The sequence below is a fragment of the Episyrphus balteatus genome, chromosome 1, assembly GCF_945859705.1.
Source record: "Episyrphus balteatus chromosome 1, idEpiBalt1.1, whole genome shotgun sequence".
NCBI classification, from domain to species: Eukaryota; Metazoa; Arthropoda; class Insecta; order Diptera; family Syrphidae; genus Episyrphus; species Episyrphus balteatus.
This window is the reverse complement of record NC_079134.1, coordinates 117049818-117067680: the sequence shown is the minus strand read 5'-3', so window position 1 is coordinate 117067680 and position 17863 is coordinate 117049818.

Sequence of the window (17863 nt, the reverse complement as noted above, 5' to 3'; positions counted from 1 at the left end):
TACTTCTTAGTTGTGATGTTTTTGACCTGATAATACCGAAAAAAGATTTTTTAATAATGATTTTCATAGCTTGGGTTCGAAAGGGTTAAACCTGGCAACCCTAGGGTTGCGGCAGACTGAGAACTGGCAACCCTGTTTTTTGTTTTCAATATTTGCATCGTTTCCTTTAAAATGACGTGCGTTTCATCAAAAAAACAACCTTGTAGCATCGAGTGGTGGGATCTTAGAATTAGTATATTAATTAATAAAAAAAAAATAAAAGGAAAACCTATAGGTACCTATACCTATATGTATAAATACATTTTAAAATATTGAACTCTTCGTCGTTATTAAGGATTTTTTGGTTGAAGTAAGGGAAATCCGGGATAAGTCCGATAAAATAAATGGTATAAAAGTTACCCTTACGAAATTTATTAAAAATGTTGTCTTGCCCATGGGAATTACGAATAAAATAATTGTATAAATTTTTTTCATGTGAAAGGGTATTTTTTTAGGTGTAGAGAAAATATGAGTAATATAGAGTAATTCTAGTGGTACCATATTGAAATTCAGGAATTATTTTACTTTTGAGATAAGAAACAAGCAAACAAGAATCTAAAGTGTCTATAAGAATATTATGGTTAAAAGGGTGTTTTTTTAGTGAAAATAAAAAATGATGAGTCACCCTAATGAAATTTGATAAAAACGTTGAATTTGGGATAGAAAGCAAGAATACAGAGTTTTTATAAAAAAAAATTAGGTGAAAGGGTGTTTTTTTCGAAGCGACAGTAAAATCTGTAATTGGTCCCAAAAAGCCAATTAATAGTGTAAAAAGTCTGAAAACATCGATGTTTTACCAACAACATCGATGGAAAAAATCTGCATTTTTCAAAAAAATAAATTAAAAAAAAATTTTTTCTTAGAAGACATTATTCTACGGCATTGATAATTATTTCGTGGTATTGGAAGAGTTCATACTTTAATTTAAAAAAAAATTAATCCTGGATTTGCAACCGTATTAACGCAGAGCGCAGGTGAAAATCTTAAAATTGAAGAAAAATTGTGAACATTTCAAATGGCAACCATTTTGTTTCTAATTGCCCTGGTTCAGGTTTATTTTTTTACATTAAATACACATACACTACCCTATCAAAAATAGTGGTGGTTTATCGTTTCTAGTACCTCAAAGATTGTCCTCAATATTTTTTTATTAAAATTAAAAATCATGCCGCACACATTTTGGCTCCAATTTGTTGATTTCATATGAAATAAGTTTTTGGTCATCATTTTTTGTTAATATAGGTACCTATTGCTAAACTCTTCCATTGACTTAACTGCTCGTTCAGCAATATCATTTACAACTTTGAGATTTTGAACTATTTTCAATCCTTTTATAAAATTCTGATGGATCAAACATTGAGAATTTTCTATTTATTTCGAATCTTTTGAAAAATTATTGAAAGGTCAAAAATAAGAAAGTTAAAAAAAGAAATTTCACCGCTTTCGATTACAACAATTTTTAAGGACCGTTTACTGTCATTCCGTATGAAAGCGTTCAATCGGAATTGCTGTCTTATTTTAGATTTTGCTCAAACTTTGTAGGGATGTTCTCTAGGACTTTAAGGAAGCAAATCCATGATGATTTAATTTTAAGTTGCGTGGTTTCCCCGCTACCCGCATTTGAACTTTTGCAAAAAGTCATTTTCATGAGTAAAACGTAACATAAGTAAAACATAAGGATGTTCAACCTTTCTACTAGGATTAGAATTTATGACTAGTATGAGCAAATGGGCCTAAATTAAAATCTTTTAAATACAAATTTTTTTTTTGAAGTCGTTATTAGGAGCTGCAGCTGCCTGGCACTGGGTGCATGTGAACCAATCCTTGACGTAAACTAAAACTATTAAAACACATACTTCAGATAATGATTTTTCTAATTCTGACAGTGTTGCCATAAAATATTTTTTGAAATCGGGAGATTACCACATCAAAAATCGGGGAACCAGTAAAAATTAAAAAAAATCAAAATTTTAAATAAAACAGAATCTTTAACTTCGATAGATAACTTCCTGTAAAGCATTGTCATCGAGTTCTGAGTTAAATAACAATACGCATCAAATTCCAGCCTGGACATTTTATTTCATGAGTAAAGAAAGGCTGAGATGTGACTTTGTTTTAATATTAAACTAGAGTAAAAAAAATTCTTTGTTGTCATCGACTTTGTTTGTCCTGATGTTTTCAGGTTTAAACTGGGAAGTCGTTCCGTAATTTTTGAATTCATAAAATTGACAAAACGATAACACTGGTTAACAAAATTTAACTTTTTTTTTGTTGCCGAAACAAAAATATACTTTTCTGAAGGTGTGCTGAACTGGAATCCGAAGCCAAAAAAAATGAATCAGCTCCCGTTTTTGAAATATTACCGTTAGAAATTGCAGTACTTCGGACCTTATTCTTTTATATAAGGAAAATTGTTTGAGCATATTTAGTAACGGTTTTTATAAGAACAATTTTCCACCTTTTTAAATCTGTTTAAATCTTTCCGATACCTTTTTTACTGCCCGAGATATCCTCAGTTGTTTGGTATTTTTATAAATTTTATAACGTCATTATCTCTTTTATGATATATGAAGCCAAACCCACTTACTTCATTTTAAGATATCTCGGGCAATACAAAAGATATTGAAAAGATTTAAACAGGTATCGAAAGATGGAAAATAGTTCTTATAGAAACCGTTACTATGCTCAGACAATTTTCCTTATACAATAGAATAAGGCCCGAAGAATTCAAAAAAACGTGTTTTTGCATTTTCTAACGGTAATATCTCAAAAACGGGAGCTGATTAGTTGTTTCTGACGAGTTCAACACACCGAAAACCTTCAGGAAAGTATATTTTTGTTTCGGCAACAAAACCCTTGTAAACTAGTGTAATCGTTAACGTGGTTGTCCGTTTTTTGCTTCACGTAACTCTATCACTGCGGTCTCGTCAAAGTTTTTTGCCATATTACAGTTTGAGAATCTTCAAAAACAGGAATTGAGTTAAAAATATTGAAAAAAGTAGAAATATTTCTGTTTTAGACAGTACCCAAAAAGACCTTATATGTATGTGTAAAAAATTTTCTAAATTAAATAGTCGAGTTACAAGGTGTTTCACTCTTACTTCGGCTAGGTTCTTCCAAGTTGAAAATGAGATTTTTTTGTTTACATTAGATAGCAGCATAAAAGTTAATTAAATTTGTCTAAAACATCGCGTATTTTAAAATGCCTAACGATTTAAAAACGTTTCTTTTTAAAGAAAAATCTTGAGAAAAACGCAACGCTGTTTCGTCCCACATAATTTAGAATCAAGTAGAGAACTTAAAAACAATTTTTTTTTGTATAATGAATGCAAATGCATTTATATAAAATATTTTTATAACACCGCTTTGGTTTAATAATGAAATAAAATCCTAAAAACTTCGGTTAAATCAAACATAGAATATACATAAAACATTCAAAATCAAATAAATGAAAACGAGACCTATTAACCTATCGTCTAAGCGCTGCCGTTTTGACGACATTTTTTTCCGATTATTGACCTCATAAAGAAAATTTTTAAATCGTCATATATTTTTATTTATTTATTTATCAAAACGATATCGCCTGATAAAAATTGACTATCGCTTTTAAAGTGAAGCAAGACTATCGTCAAACCGATATCGCCTGTTAATAATGAATTGCGCAATGATCCTGTTTGTGAATCTCTTTTAAAATATTTTTCCATTTTGTATAACCAAAAAGTGAATCGAAACAGATAGATATAAACCAACAACTGTTAAAAATAAGATGATCAATTAATTTTTAAAACGTTTAAGTGAAGTTCTGTCAACTTTAAAATAAAATGTTAAGTATTTCTATGAATAAAGTGGGGATGTAGTGCACATACTTTTTTGAGTTGAAAATCGAGAGAAACCCTAATTTTTTAACACAAAATCGGGCAGTCGGAAATAGCTCCAAAAATCGGGAGAACAAAAAAAATCGGGGAATCTGGCAACGCTGAATTCTGAACTCATTTGAAGTTGTTTTTAAGGTGTATAAAGCTTTTGCTACAGATAATAAATTATACAGATGTCTTATTCTAATGGAGAGAAATGATTATATGAAACTGAAATTGACAAAAAAAAAAGCTTTTCCAAAAGCTTTAAAATATTCAGTAAATACACACAAAATCATCTCGCTCATCTTCTTTCTTCAAAAAAAAAACCTCTTCTTTCCTATGAGAGTGAGTGAGAAAAAAATGTCCAATTGAAAAAGAGCATTTTCAGCTTTATTTTTGAAAGCTCCTTGTCTGGTAAGGCTTGTCTGGTAAGGAAAAAAAAATATTCATATTTTTCTGTGAACACAAGATTACCAGGTTTCCGAAATTTAACACCATTTCTTCGACTTTTTCCTTTAAATTATTTGAACTAATACTAAGAGCTCTTTATAATCATCTCTTGACTGGCTTATTTCTAATTGCTTCTCAATAAATGAGTTAATAATTTAATTCCTGTTGTGAGTAAAAAGTTACGGACATACTCATTTTCATTATATTGACTCTGATTTATTTCTGACCAATTGAGTTGAAAGGTCTTAAACAAGGGGACAGTCGAGCTAGTTGTGGAGATATATTTTTGGTGTCAAATATAGCTTTTAATATCAACTCTAAGATGTAATGCCTGCATGGATAAATATAGCAAATTTGTTTCCAGCATTTGTTTCCGCACCTGACAAGCGTCCCAACCCCTCTAAAAGTAAGCCTATTAGGGTGGTCCTTATTTTACTCTTTTGTGAAAATAGAGTGCAACTTGGTTCCAAATCATGAAAAAAATCACCCTATTTTTTTTCGTATTTTTATCTTTAACCCTTCCTGACTCTATTTTGATAAGAAATTACTATAGCAGGTGCTATGTTCAGTGTCCAGTATTGGGGAAATGGCGGATGTTTGATCATTCATACGTATAAACTTCTTAATGAAATAGGGTCAGGAAAGGTTAGGAATACAAATTCGAAAAAAATTGGGGCATTTTTTTTTCCTGATTTGGAACCAATCTAGGGGGCGGGCGTCCCCAATTTTTTTTTCCTAAGGACCTTCGTAAAGCCCATAGGCAATAGCCCATGTGAAGAAAACTTCTATCCGAACCAAAAAAAACCCAATAAATGCAAATGCCTGGTAATTTCGAAAAAAAACCTTAAGATTTAACCTACTTCCCACCAATCACATTAAACAATTTTGCAGTAGAATTCGTAAGCACACCTAAGAATTTAGGAATGATCTTTAACCGAACGCTAACCTGGAACAACGTATTTGTGAAGACATTTTTAACATAGTTCCCAAATTTTTTAAACGCGTTTTTCTCGAAAATGTGTTTTCAAAGTCGGTGAGCAAAATTTCTGCGAAACGGCTGGAGTGATCGGCTTGAAATTTTTACACAATTTTCTTAGATACTTTTGTCAATGAACGAAGAAATAAGGTTTTTGACAATAATCCGATTTTTTAAGCCATTTCAAAGTGTAAATTTTCGTGAAAAAACGATTTTTTCTTTGGGAAGCCGCCATTTTGTCAAAAATCAAAATTTTTACTATTCCTTCGGTCATTACCCGCATTCGTCTATCCTGGAAATGAATCTTTTGGTTATTTTAATTTTAGGTGATTTGGAACGCCAGACACCTTTTTTTGGAGTTCGTCTAGGAAATCTACTACAAATATAACGGAACCCAATATTTTTTTCAAAACAAGTGAATATTCTCTTAATACAAGGAGATATGACGATTTAAACATTTTGAAATGTGATTTTCTTCAAACTTGAATTTTTCTACTCCAATTGAATTGTATGCGAAGGATATCGACTCACAGAGAACAAAAATTTATTTTCTATAAGTTTTGGACTTGCAGTTGTGTTTTTAGAGAATTTTGAATTTTGCAAGTTTGGGGGCAACCAACTGAAGGCAACCATTAAACCGTTTTGAACTTAATTGTTTCGTATTGTGGTATTGTGCAATGCCGTCTTTACCATAAGGGCACACGGGGCCCGTGCCCAGGGCCCCCATTCTCAGGGGGGCCTCGAAGGAACGAATATTATATTCTCAAAACATTTTTGTCGGTCAGACCATCTACCAATACAAATACATTTTTTTCTACACCTATACGGAAAATATATGTTTTAAAAAAGAAAACAAACTATGTGGCGTTGTATGCGCCAATTTTCAAAAAAAAAAAATAAGACAATAATATTTTCAAAAAACAAGAAAAATACCTTTTTTTCCACTGTAGGTAAGATTATTTATTATTTATTAATAAAAACAAAGAATTCTCTTCCATTATCTTTTTCCTTAAATAATAATTTCGTTTGAAGTTTGCAAAACTGTCAAATTTGTAGTGCGTGTTAAAATCAGTGTAAAAATATGTGTAGATTCGTATTAAAAGACGAAAAAGAATCAATTCGTTGGCAAAAAACATCAATTCTTTTTCCGTTGTAAAACGTTTGAGAAAAACTATTGCCGGCTCGTCGACGGTACATCAATGTTTTGGTTCAATGGAAAACGCCATGGTACAATGGTTTTAATTTGAATTGCGAATTGCTCTCGTATTTGAAGATTGACACATAAGATTAATTAAATAACTTTCAAAAAAATTGTTTTAAAAAAAAAATTAATTAAAATCGGTTATGTCGTTTTCATTAAGAAATCAGTTCTATGGCAAGTAGGTACCGTTAATAACGGTCCAAAAAATATTTTTCTTCTTTCAAAAGTGCGGCCTTATTTGCAGCAAAACATATTTTTTTTTAAAGCAAAATCGTTATCCGTTTTTGAGAAAATTCCAATATCTCGAAAACTTTATATTGGAGATATCCGTTGAAAAAGAGACATTTAAACAAAAAGGCAAAAAATAAAAAAAACGGCTCTTGAAAATTACGTCTGGTCCGAGTTTTTAGCAAATCTATCAATCCGTTTGAGCTCTTTTTTCCAATTCTTCAAACTGAAACTTATAACGGATACAGGGTACAATTATTGGCAGTGGCAACGATTGATGTCTCGATACACGTATTATTGGCACCCCCTGTCAATAATGAAGACACTAGATACTTTATATGAAACGATATATTGGCACCTCTTTTTAACCATAACCATTGCCTTTAAGCCAACAATTGTACTAATTTTACTTTCCAAAAGGGCCCCAAATTCTTGTGTGCCCAAGGGCCCCAGGATAGTTAAAGACGGCTCTGGTATTGTGGAAGAAAATTCAATCATATGGTATCGTTTTTTTCTAAGTAGGTATCATCCTTATGTAAGAAAGTTAGTGCATTTTATTTTGGAAGTAGCTCATTAGTGTCACTAGGCTCTGCAAGAATTTTGAATCCTATACATCCAAATCAACAATATCAACAGATCCACTTAATGGCTGTGTCCACCATGTACCTACGGCATTTAAAAAATAATCTTAGGTTATGGCACATCATCTTAGGGTATTTTTCGATTAGTACAGGTAAAATAGACATTTAAAAAAAAAATTGTTACACTCATGAAACTTGGCAAAAAGTTTTCTTATGGGATAAGAACCAAGGACAAAAAAAGTCTATAAAAAAAAGTTGGGTGGAGGGGTGTTTTTTCGCGGACAAGAGGGAGGGGGTGAAGGTCAAAAATATACCGAACAAAATTGTTAGTCGAATATCATCAAATGACACATGTTTTCAAGGTATTTTTTGATGCTGAATCTAATGAAATACAAATTAAGTCAATACGATTGCTCTAAGAAAAGTTATTGCCGATTAAAATCAAGGGTGCTTGTTTTTTTACTTCAACAGGTAAAATAATATAACCAAAACCCATGTAAAAATCATGCTACACTGACGAAATTCGGGATGAAGGTTTTAGATAAAGCAGGGACAAAGGATTCATAAAGTTTTTAAAAATATTTTTGGTGAAAGGGTGTTTTTTTGGTGGGTTGAGTTGTGTGTGAGAAAGGTATCATAACAGCTGACTTATATTTTATTAATTTTTAAAACTTGGTGAAAAAGTTTTGTTTGGTATAAGAATTAAGAATCCATAAAGTGTACAAAAATTTCTTGAGTTAAAGGGTGTTTTTTTTAAGATATGATGAAATTCGGAATTAGTACCACAAAAACTGGGAAAAAATTGTAGCACCAATGAAAATTGGTACAAATGTTTGATTTATAACAGAAACCAAGAATCTAAGTAGTCTATAAAAATATTTGAAAGGGTGAAAGGGTGGTTTTTTTTGGGGGAATAAGGGAAATCCGCGATAAGTCCGATAAAATCAATGGTATAAAAGTTACCCTTACTAAATTTATTAAAAATGTTGTCTTTCCCATGGGAATTACGAATAAAGTAAAACTATAATTTTTTTCATGTGTTTTTTTAGGTGTATAGAAAATATGGGTATATTTAGAAAAATGTGCAATAGTAGAGTAATACTAGTGGTACCCTATTGAAATTCAGGAATTATGTTACTTTTGAGATAAGAAACAAGAATCTACAGTGTTTATAAAAATATCATGGTTAAAAGGGTGTTTTTTTGATTTGATGAAAATTGAATTTGGGATAGAAAGCATGAATAAAGAGTTTTCATAAAAAATTTAGGTGAAAGGGTATTTTTTTCGAAGAGACAGTTAAATCTGTAATTGGTCCCAAAAAGCCAATGATATATTTTATTTTTGGTTTTGACGTTGGTTCTTAGACGTTCTACACGAATCATTGTGTGTTTGTGTGGCATGCGTGGAGAATAAAGATATCTTTATTCTCTTTGTGTGTGTGTTTGTGTGGACGAATGCCACACATAAACACACACACACAGCCGGCCGACAGGAAATTAATTTTATTTTGGAACTCAGAATAAAAATTCTAGATCAGAATAAAATTGTATGTATGCGAAAAAAGAAACACGATCACTGCTATTTTGGATTTTGTTGTGGATGGTCGTGTTTTCAGGTTGGTTAAGGAAAAATTGAATGATGTTTGTAAATTACAAAAAATACTCTTTTAATGGAAAGAAGTGTTGCACATACTGACATTCCTATAGGTAAAAAGCGTTTAAAGAATAACTCGGTACCTACATTGCTTTTGCCATCAGAACAATTGAAGGAAGTTGAGGGGGTGGATGATGATTTCGTCATGAATGACTTAGTTCATCTCAGAACTCCACCTCCGCAGGCTCCATCGGTGGATGATGATTTTAATGGGAATGAATTAGTTCCTTGAGAACTGTACCTCCACAAATTGAAAGGGTGGATGATGATTTCGTTATGAATCACTTAGTTCTTTAAAGAACTCCACCACTTCAAATTGAGGAGGTAAATGACGATTTAACCTTGAATGACTTGGTTCTTTTTTAACCCCACCGCATCAGAGGAATCAAGACTCGCCAGAACCAATAGAAGGCTTGTGCAGTTCTTGTTTAAAAAACAAAAAGAACTGCAATTTATATATGAAAAAGTCCACAAGATTTTCTAAAAAATGTGATACTTTGAAAAAAAAAAAAAAACTTGTTGCCGTTAAAGCTGAACACAAATCTTTGAGAATGAATAAGAAACGTTTTTCATTCCGATTAAAAAATCCAACCTGCCAAAAAAAAAGTTACTCATTTTTTTTCGAAAAAATTAATAAATTAAATAATAATTCGGCTAATGCCAAAACATTATGCAGCATGATATTGATCCAATATCATTTGGAATAATGAACAAAAAGTTTTGGCTCAAAATATATTTTATAGGTCTCAGCATGCCTATATATTTTTGAGAGATGGTCTCAACCTGAACTTACCCCATGTTTCAAGTTTACATAGATGGTCTCCGGTAAAAAACATGCAACCAGATTATATAAACACGGCTTATCAAGAGCTTTTAAAAAATTTGATAATATGGATACCCAAAGGCCAAAGCCGAATTTTTGCAATTGTTTTTGACGAAATCGATCTCACTTAAAATTCTGCAGTAGATTTGATTGATGGGTTGGTAGATAATGGTTTCATACTAAAAAATGAAATAGGGAAACAAGTCTGTGTTTTTATGCTACGGGCCCTTGCTTCTAATTGGAAGTGTATTTTCAATTATTTTGTTAGCGAAACAAATATTACAGGAAAAAACCTTAGAAAAGATTTTAACAAAAAATCTCAATATATCTTAGGATCATGGTTTAAATGTAAAAGCCGTTATTTGTGACCAAGGTCCAAATAACAGGAAATGTTTGGGGTTATTGGGCATCACAAAGGATAAGCCTTATTTTTATTTTGATGAAAAATCAGTGTTTGCTTTTTACTATATTCCACATATCATTAAAAGTATCAGGAACACTTTAATTAAGTCGAATTTAGATACTAACTCAAGAACACATCGAACCTAATTCTTTTGAAAAGATGCGCGTAGTATATGCTGCCCAAGTTTTTAGTAGGACCACTGCAACGGCTTTAAAATAGAAACACAATCAAGCTTTGCCAGACGCGTCATCGCGTTACATTGAGAAATCCTCAAAGCGCACTTCTGTCACTTTGACTTCGAACAGCTGATTGAAACATAAAATTTGCTGTCAAATAAAAAAAAACACAGTCACTCACAAAATTATTGGACCAAGTCTTTATCTTGATTTAATTGTGGAAAAATGATAAAGGATATTAATGTGTTTAAAAAATGCATAGAAATTTGTTTATTCTTTAATCCTATAGTTATAAAAACAAAAGCAATCAAAATAAATTGTTTTTTACCAGTAAAACTCAGTCTACAACATCATTACGTTATTTTTGTTTTTAATGAGTAAATTGTTTTGATTTAAAATATCTCGATGTCGTTTTTATGTGCAACATCTATAAAGAGAAATTAAAAAACACAGCTCGTTTTGCAATAATTTATTTTTTTTTATTCACATTTGGCGCAAGAATTATGTGGGTGACTGTAACTATGTCTGATAAATGTCAGAAAGCGAGCAAAAGTTCAGTCTGGTTGAACTTTTGCTCGCTTTCTTACGTTTCCTTACGTTTGTCAAAAAAAAGCGTACGTAGGAAAAGCGTCATTGTGGGAGGTTACACAGATTTCGTATGGTTGAACTTTTGGCAGTTGTCAAAATCGACGGAAAAGCGAAAATCGACTGACGGCGCAGTGGAAACAGGAAATTCTGAGGAAGAGAAAAATATGCACAGTACAGTCAACCGCAAAATGCATTGAAAGGATTGACAAAATGTTCGATTGCATGAATAGTGGCAGTCTCTACGATAAAAAATTTTGTAAGTCGGCATTGAAAATGAATAACCGCATATTTATGAGTATTAAAGAATTAAATGGATATGTCCAAGAAATTAAAGTGGTTAGCAAAACGAAAGTCTGTTGGATTGATGGTTTAGGCAACGGTTCTCAACCTTTCAGAGTATGCGGACCCCTAACAAAAAAAATTGTCAGTTGGGGGACCCCTTTCAAGAATAAATTTAATTTATTATTATGTGTAAGAATCATTAAATTAACAATTACACACTGTGGCTGACTGTGAGTCCTGCCCATTGGGCCGGAGCGAAATTGAATGGTGAAAAAATTAAATTGAAAAATAAAAAAAAAAACAAACCCCCCGAAAAAGTTCCATTGGATCCAAAAAAGTATAAAAAGATTTTTTTTAATTTTTAAAATGACCGCCTAGGGTCGCAGTCACGCATTCGCTTTGAAATTTGAAAAAAAAAAAACAAAACAAATTGGCTTATAAAACACATACTTGCATTTTGTTTTTTTTTTTTATTTAGTGACTTTTGCATTTTGTTTTTTTTTTTTTTTTTTTTTTATTAATTTATGCATTTATTCTTCTCAAAAAACCCTCCATTAGTTGTTCCTTATTGGAATTTAAACCTGAAAGAATTAGCCTAAAAACAAACGATAGGTCAGGGCTTACGGAGTAAAAATATTTTTTAATTAATATTTTTCAGTTTAAAACTTTAGTTTACTTCCTTAATATATTTTATATAATTCTTTTTAGTACCAACTCTGAAGTTTTTTTTTTTTTTTTTTTTTTTTGACGGGAGGAAATTCGACACCAAGTAGTGTGGGACTCTTAACCACTAAAACCACCTCTTTATCAGGACCAATCTTGAGAGATCGACATCAGATTTTTCTTTCTTAACTTTGTAAAATCACTTTGGGGGAAGTTTAAACTTTTAATACTTTCCCATGTTTTTTTAGACCATAAGCTCATGAGGCTTGGTTCTTCTTAATCTTCGAACATGGTTTCTTGTATTCAAGACGGACACCATTTCAGAATTGGTATGACTTTGCAGTCTCTGATTATGCGATACAGCGTATTTTTTAACAACTTCTGTAACCGTTTCTATTTGTAAGTCACGATGTAGATCGCTATTTCTTATGTACCAAGGTGCATTAACTATTCCACGAAGGACTTTGTTTTGGAATTTTTGGATGATTTCGGTATTTGTTTTCTTTGTACAGCCCCATAATTGGATACCATAGGTCCAAACAGGCTTTAGTACTTGATTATACAGCATTATTTTGTTTTGGGTTGATAAATCAGAGTTGTTACCAAGTAACCAGTACATTTTTCTATATTTCAAGTTTAGTTCTTCTCTTTTCTTTTTGATGTGCTCTTTCCACTTTAGCTTTGCATCCAAAGTCATTCCAAGGTATTTGGCCGTATTGGCGTAAAGTACAGCTTGATTATTAATGAATATTGGAATATTGTTTATCTTTTTATTTGTAAAGTTTATTTGTGAAGATTTTGTTTCATTGAGTTTGATACGCCATTTTTCGGTCCAATCTCTGACTGTGTCGACGGCATATTGCAGCTTTACTGCTCCCCTAGAGACACATTTGTCGGGTACCAAAATTGCGGTATCATCTGCAAAAGTAGCCATTATGGTGTGATTTCCAACTGGGATATCCCTTGTGTATAGTAAATACAGGGTAGGACCTAGGACACTTCCTTGTGGTACACCGGCTTCTATTTTCTTCAATTCCGAATATTCTTGATCGTACCTTACTCTAAACAATCGGTCTGAGATGTACGATTTTAATATTTCATAGTACTGTCTGGGAAGATCCCTTTGCAGTTTGTACTCAAGTCCCTCATGCCAAACCTTGTCAAAGGCTTGAGCAACATCTAAGAAAATAGCTGAACAGACTTGTTTTTCTTCTAATGCTTTTTCTATTACATCCGTTATTCTATGAACTTGGTCTATCGTGGAATGTTTATTTCTAAAGCCAAACTGATGGTTTGGGATTAACCTTCTTTCTTCTATAATTTTGCTAAGTCTCTTCAGAAGCAGTTTTTCAAAAACTTTTGCCATAATTGGTATAAGCGATATTGGTCTGTAAGACGTCACTTCTGTAGGTGGCTTACCTTGCTTGGGTATGACAATCACTTCAGCAATTTTCCAATGGTGTGGGACATACCGTTGCTTAAGGCATGCATTTATTATATATTGGAGTTTTATGAAGGCTTTCAAAGGCATTTCTTTCATAACCTGAGCAGTAATTAGATAGTAACCTGGTGATTTTTTATTTGATAGTTGATGTAAACACATACTTTTTATTTCTTTTAATCTTACAATTGAACCGTTTATTTGCAAAACATGATAAGTCCACTTTTTTTCAAAATTCGTTTTTTTGACTAAATTTGTACTCCAGGGATAACCACGCCTGTCTTTAAAATATGAAGTATCTACTCCATTTATATCCGATTTTACAGCTACGCGAAATATTTTTTTAGTATCAAAAATAGAATAACTCCCGGACTTATCATCTTTTGAAAATAAACAACAGCTTCTTTTTGTGTAAATGGTATATTAGATTAATGGCTGAAAATCTTAAGTTTAAAGCTACTTTAAAGTTAAATAATTAGTCCGGACATTGTATTTTATTCTCAAATACAATTGTTTGATAGACTGGGGCTAAAAGCAAAATTGCATATCCATTTAAAAACTAATTTCACATCCGTTTATTTTCAAAGTATGATAAGTCCAAAAGCGTTTTTATTTTTTATCTTTTGAGCTATCGCTCCAAAAATTAAAAACGAAACGGTATTTTGTAGCTAGGCAAGAGTTCTACAGAATATATTTTTTATAAATTTTTCTACGCATATCAAAAGAAAATAGAACGTTTTTTTCTTCTCCTGAAAAATTTAAAATCATGGACTTATCATGTTTTGCAAATAAATGATTCAATTGGTATTTCACTTTCATCTATCTTATCAACTAACTGCAAGCTATTTTCAGCCGCGTTTGTTGGGTATGGCTTAAAAACATTCGCAAGATGCTCCGCGAAAAGGTTAGCTTTTTCTTTTGGGTTACCGATCCATTTCCCATCTTGAGATTTCAAGGGAGAGTTTAGTAACTGCGGTCTTTTCAGGCGCTTGGCTGCTTTCCATAGCGAAAAATCGGTTGAAGCATCAGTCGTTAAATTCTTTAGGAATGTACTGAGTGAATCATTTTTTAATTTATAAATTTGTTTTTTAAGATTGTTGCTTATACGGTTAAACGTTGTTTTATCATCTGGAAATCTAGTATTTTGCCATTTTCTTCGAGCTCTTCTTTTCTCTATTATCAACTCTCTTATCTCTAAAGGATATTTTATTTCATTTTGTCTTCTATTAGAAAATGTTGGAGTACTTTCTTCAGCGGCCTGTTGCACATCAGCAATAAATTGTTCCACTCCATGGTCAATTTGCTCGATTGTATCCATGGGAGATCTTAAATTTATAAAACTTAAAAGCCTTTCTCTAAAATCACTCCAGTTTGTTTTCTTATTTACAAGCTTTGGATTACTTTTTTCTATTACTTCCGATTCACTTAGTGTTAGAATCACTGGAGTATGATCTGATGACAAGTCATAATTACCTTCGACACTAATGTGATTTCGTTTGATTCCTTTAGCTACGAAAAAGTCAATAAGGTCTGGTATTTTGTTAGTATCGGAAGGCCAGTAAGTAGGCGACCTGGAGGAATAGAATTCGCAATTGTATTTACGGCCTGCTTGGAAAAGTCTTTTGCCTTTAGTTGATATAAGTCTTGAACCCCAATGGGTGTGTTTCGCATTGAAGTCTCCACCAACAAGAAAGTTATGCCCAAGAAGATTTAATAGATCTGTATAGTCATCTTCTGTCGGGGAGCGCCTTGGTGGGCAGTATATAGCTGCTATCTTAAACTCTTTCTTTTTCATACCAATACTAATAGTTGTTACTTGCATATTTTCATTAGTAAGCTTGGTTTCTTCATAATGTTTTAAGCTTTCTTTTATAAGAATCGCCGATCCACCTCTTGCTTTGTCAGCTGGATGTGGAGCGTGGTAACATGAATAGTGTTCTATTACATTATCTAGACTTTGCCCATTGGAGAAGTGAGTTTCGGACACCAGGCAAATATCTATATGTTCTAGATCTAAAAAGATTTTTAATTCGGATAAGTGTTGTAAAAGACCGTTTGCATTCCATGTAGCGATTTTAAGTGTTCTGTCCATCATTGTTTTTTAAGAGCGACTTTTTCGCTTAACTGTTTGATATTCAAATCCTGTTTATCAATTCTTTGAAGAATGAGGTGTAGCATTTCTTTTATGGAAGTCTCTTCATTCTTCCGCACATTTTTTAGAATCTGAGAATAGGCTTTATTTTCATCGCTTTTACTTTGAACAGCTTTTTTAGGCGGTTCATTCTTAGTATTGTTTTCAGCAGTTAAATCGGTATTTACTGTGTTTCTGGGTTTGTCTCTAGCAGATGTATTTTTGCTTTTGAACTCTTGGAATTTTTTGGCAACTGGGCAGCCTCTATAGCTTGCCGGGTGATTACCCTGGCAGTTCACACATTTTGCTTTCTGATCTTTGCTCATCGGACAATTTTTAGTTGCATGTTTTCCTTCGCACTTTACACAAGCAAACTCGCGGTTGCAATATTTTTGGGTATGACCAAAAGCTTGGCAACGTTTGCACTGCGGAACAACTTTAGATTTTCGGAGTGGTTCAATTTTAACAGCTATGCCCAAGATAGATCTAACTTTATAAATCTCCTCGACACTTTGTTTACTGTCAAAAGTTAGCATGAATAAAGGTAGTAACCTCTTACTTGTTGTCGATTCTCCAGAGGAGTTTTTAATTGTCTCATTCTTAAATAGATTGACTGCATCAAGAGCTTGGAAGCCTTTTTGTACTAGATCTTCCACTACTTCCTCGGGAGAGCACGAGAAATGAAGACCTCTGGCTACTACTTTTATTGGCCTTGTAGCTTTGTTCTCATATGAGTGCCATTGTATTTGGTGTTTGCTCAGTTCTTCGGTGACAGATCTATACTCGTCGGGTTCTTCAACTGTGACTTTCCAGTTGTCTTTGTTATACGATGTGTATTTGCAAGCTTTTTTAGTACATTTTTCTATTATTTTCTTGAGATCTCCAAAAATTGGAAATCCTGAGATCATAATTGGTGGTGGTGTAATTTTTTTGCTGCCTTTAGCGTGAGATTTTGATTTAGCATCAGTTACCGCATTATTCATTTTTTTAGTTTCTGTAATCAACTCTTTATTATTTACAGCTTCAGAGCTTTTCTGATTTCTTAAACAAATCTCGGGACTACCTGTTGCTTTACGTTTCTTTGTGATACGCTTATTTTTCTTTTTCTCAGTTTCGAACAAGAGTTCTTCTTCATCAGTTTGATATTCAGGTTCCATATATCTTGGACTTAACTGAAGCGTTGACTCTGCATCTTTCTTGCTAAGCACGGAAACTTTCTCTTCGAGTTTTTTCACTTGTAGCTGAAGACTTTGAACTAGAACTTCAAGTTGTTTTCTTGCCGCTATTTCAATTTGCCATTCATCAAAGTAGTTTTTTGATTGGTCTTTCTCTTTTTCTTCGATGGAACTCTGTTGATCTGTGATGTCGATCTCTTCATTGATCTTGGTTCCTTTTTCGCTGATGTTTTTAACATCTGTAGTATTGTTTGAGGTTGTCGATGATGTAACCCCTGAAGTTAATTTGTTTGGGGGAGTTCTTTGCATCTTTGAACTCCGTCTCTCAATATTTTTAAGCAATAATTGGTCCTCCCCAGAATCCATAGGACCGACCTCGTAAGAGAGTGGATTTACCAGTTTCACTGGAGTGCCACCTGGGGTATTTAATCTAGTCGTTTTGTTCATTGCCATAATTTTTTTAACTTAGTATTCGTACTATAAATAGTTCAGTTACTTCTATCCATAGTTTATATTCAGCCGCCCCACAGGGTACAGACGCTGACCAGTGTGCCGCACAATATGTGTCAGACGCTCTTGGATTTAATCGTGAGCTGGTGCATTCAGAGCGATAATTCTGTTCTTTTGCTCCTAGTTCCTGAGAAGGTAACTCAGGTGACTCAGCTCATGGATCCAATGGATCCAACGCTCGTCGTTAGTTGGATATCCAGCGGGCACCGCGAGGAGGAGACGATGCGATTTTGCCACGCCTAACTCTGAAGTGAAACATTTTTTTTTAAATACAATGCAAGAAAACATACATTTTTGCATTGCAATGCGCGACCTAGCGGTGGGAAAATATATTTAAAAATAGCATTGAATTTAGCAGGGGGTAGAATTTTGAATTTGCAGAAAATTAGCTCTTGATCCTTTGGTAATTAAAATTAGATTCATATATCTATTATTGAGAGGGGTAAGAAAATGCAATACGAGGAAATTAGTTAAAAAGTTAAAAAGAACAAAGTTTGTTGAGCGTCACATTAGAATAATGCTAAATACGTTTTTCTGATGCTTTATGGAAAAGCTGACGCGGACCCAATGTAATTTTTTGCGGACCCCCAGGGGTCCGCGGACCACAGGTTGAGAACCGATGGTTTAGAGCAAACGTTAAGGGGAACTTTATTATTGGCTGAGCAAATTTTCAAAGAAAATGAAAA